At 49.3% G+C, this 2682-nt stretch overlaps 1 pseudogene across 1 annotated transcript; it reads left to right on the top strand.

The window, feature by feature from the left end:
• The first annotated feature begins 977 nt into the window (after nucleotides 1-977).
• On the top strand, nucleotides 978-2676 carry LOC116548208 (annotated as a pseudogene). The gene has a single exon (XR_004267351.1). The product of XR_004267351.1 is annotated as a transcription factor Dp-1 pseudogene (transcript).
• The last annotated feature ends 6 nt before the right edge of the window (nucleotides 2677-2682 follow it).

Raw genomic sequence — 2682 nt, 5'->3', positions numbered from 1 at the left:
AAACTCCTGACCTCGTGATCTACCCGCCTCGACCTCCCAAAGTGCTGGGATTAGAGGCGTGAGCCACCGTGCCCGGCTGGCTAATTTTTTTTTTTATTATTATTAGTAGAGATGGGGTTTCACTGTGTTAGCCAGGAAGGTCTGGATCTCTTGACCTTGTGATCTGCCCACCTCGGCCTCCCAGAGTGCTGGGATTACAGGCGTGAGCCACCACACCTGGCCACAATTTCTTTTTTTCTTTTCTTTTCTTTTTTTTTTTTTTTTTTTGAGACAGAGTTTCACTCTTGTTACCCAGGCTGGAGTGCAATGGCGCGATCTTGGCTCACTGCAACCTCTGCTTACCTGGTTCAAGCGATTCTCCTGCCTCAGCCTCCTGAGTAGCTGGGACTACAGGTGCGTGTCACCACGCCTGGCTAATTTGTTGTAGTTTTAGTAGAGATGGATTTCACCATGTTAGCCAGGATGGTCTAGATCTCCTGTCATTGTGATCTGCCCACCTTCACCTCCCAAAGTGCTGGGTTTACAGGAATACGCCATCGATCTCGGCCTATAATTTCTAAAAATCTAATATACCTGAGTATATGCTATTAGTCATAATTATGGTTATTAATATAAAGTATTGTAGGCCACGAGTATAATTAACTTCTTTTCATTTGTCTTTTTATAACCATTTCAAGTTATTTCTACAGTTACTAGTTTAATTCTGATATAGTTTCAGGAGAGAGCAGGAGTTTGAGACCAGCCTGATCAACATGGAGAAACCCTGTCTCTACTAAAAATACAAAATTAGTCAAGCGTGGTGGTGCATACCTGTAATCTCAGCTACTCGGGAGGCTGAAGCAGAATAGCTTGAACCCAGGAGGCGGAGGCGGCAGTGAGCCGAGATCGTGCCATTGCACTCCAGCCTGGGTGACAAGAGCAAAACTCTGTCTTAAAAAAAAAAAGAAAAAGGAGCCCCGCGTCCCAGAGCCCCTCGGCCTAGGGCAGGGACCCCGCCGCGGCCAGGACCGCCCGGTCTGGCCCCCGCCCGCGCCTCCCCATGCTGCCCGGCGCCCCGCGCCGCGCCCTCCCCACGCCCGTGCCCATGTGGCCAGACCGGGCAGCCAGAAAAATCATTTTTTTTTCTCTGGGAGGGTGAACATTTATAGCATTGATTTCCCGGATCTGGTAACATGGCAAAAGATGCCGGTCTAATTGAAGCCAACGGAGAACTCAAAGTCTTCATAGACCAGAACCTTAGTCCCGGAAAAGGTGTGGTGTCTCTCGTGGCCGTTCACCCTCCACCGTCAACCCGCTTGGGCAGCAGCTCTTGCCAAAAACCTTTGGACAGTCCAGTGTCAACATTGCCCCGCAAGTGGTAATTGGTACACCTCAGAGACCAGCAGCATCAAACACCCTTGTGGTAGGAAGCCCACACACCCCCAGCACTCACTTTGCCTCCCAGAACCAGCCTTCCGACTCCTCACCTTGGCCTGCCGGGAAGTGCAACAGGAAAGGAGAGAAGAATGGCAAGGGCCTGCGGCATTTCTCCATGAAAGTCTGCGAGAAGGTGCAGAGGAAAGGGGCCACTTCCTATAACGAAGTGGCGGACGAGCTGGTTGCGGAGTTCAGCGTTGCCAACAACCACATCTTACCAAACGAGTCAGCTTATGACCAGAAGAACCTAAGACGGCGTGTCTACGATGCCTTAAACGTGCTGATGGCCATGAACATCATCTCCAAGGAGAAGAAGGAGATCAAGTGGATTGGTCTGCCCACCAACTCGGCTCAGGAATGTCAGAACTTAAAGGTGGAAAGACAGAGGAGACTTGAAAGAATAAAACAGAAACAGTCTCAACTTCAAGAACTTATTCTACAGCAAACTGCGTTCAAGAACCTGGTTCAGAGAAACCGGCACACGGAGCAGCAGGCCAGCCGACTGCCGCTGCCCAACTCGGTCATCCGCCTGCCCTTCATCATCGTCAACACCAGCAAGAAGACTGTCATCGACTGTAGCATCTCCAACGACAAATTCGAGTATCTGTTTAATTTTGATAACACATTTGAAATCCACGATGACATAGAAGTGCTAAAGCGGATGGGCATGGCATGCGGGCTGCAGCCCGGGAGCTGCTCTGCGGAAGACCTTAAAATGGCCAGAAGTTTGGTCCCAAAGGCTCTGGAGCCGTACATGACAGAAATGGCTCAGGGAACTGTTGGAGGCGTGTTCATCACGACGGCAGGTTCCACGTCTAACGGCACGAGGTTCTCCGCCAGTGACCTGACCAACGGTGCAGATGGGATGCTGGCCACAAGCTCCAACGGGTCTCAGTACAGTGGCTCCAGGGTGGAGACCCCAGTGTCCTACGTCGGGGAAGACGACGAGGACGATGATGACTTCAATGAGAATGACGAGGATGACTGACATCCTCCCCACTTCAAATTCAGCTTCAGGAAAACATTTAGGGAAAAGAAACCTTTTTTTTTTTTTTTTTAATGTGGGTTTTCTGTTTCCTTTTGGCCTACTCCCAAGAAGATATTGGTAAGCTATTGAATTTAGATATGTACCTCTGATAAGCAAGGATTGTTTCCGGTAGGATTAGGACGTGCTGTGGATGTGTGTTTTGATACCAGTGTGCTGATGCAGAGCATTTATTTTACTTTTTAGGATTTTGTGTTTTCATTTTTCTGGTTTTCTCTAAG

This window comes from Sapajus apella, unplaced genomic scaffold (assembly GCF_009761245.1).
Source record: "Sapajus apella isolate SASKATOON/1434 unplaced genomic scaffold, GSC_monkey_1.0 scaffold8055, whole genome shotgun sequence".
Lineage (NCBI taxonomy): Eukaryota > Metazoa > Chordata > Mammalia > Primates > Cebidae > Sapajus > Sapajus apella.
This window is presented reverse-complemented; position numbering and strand designations above follow the sequence as displayed.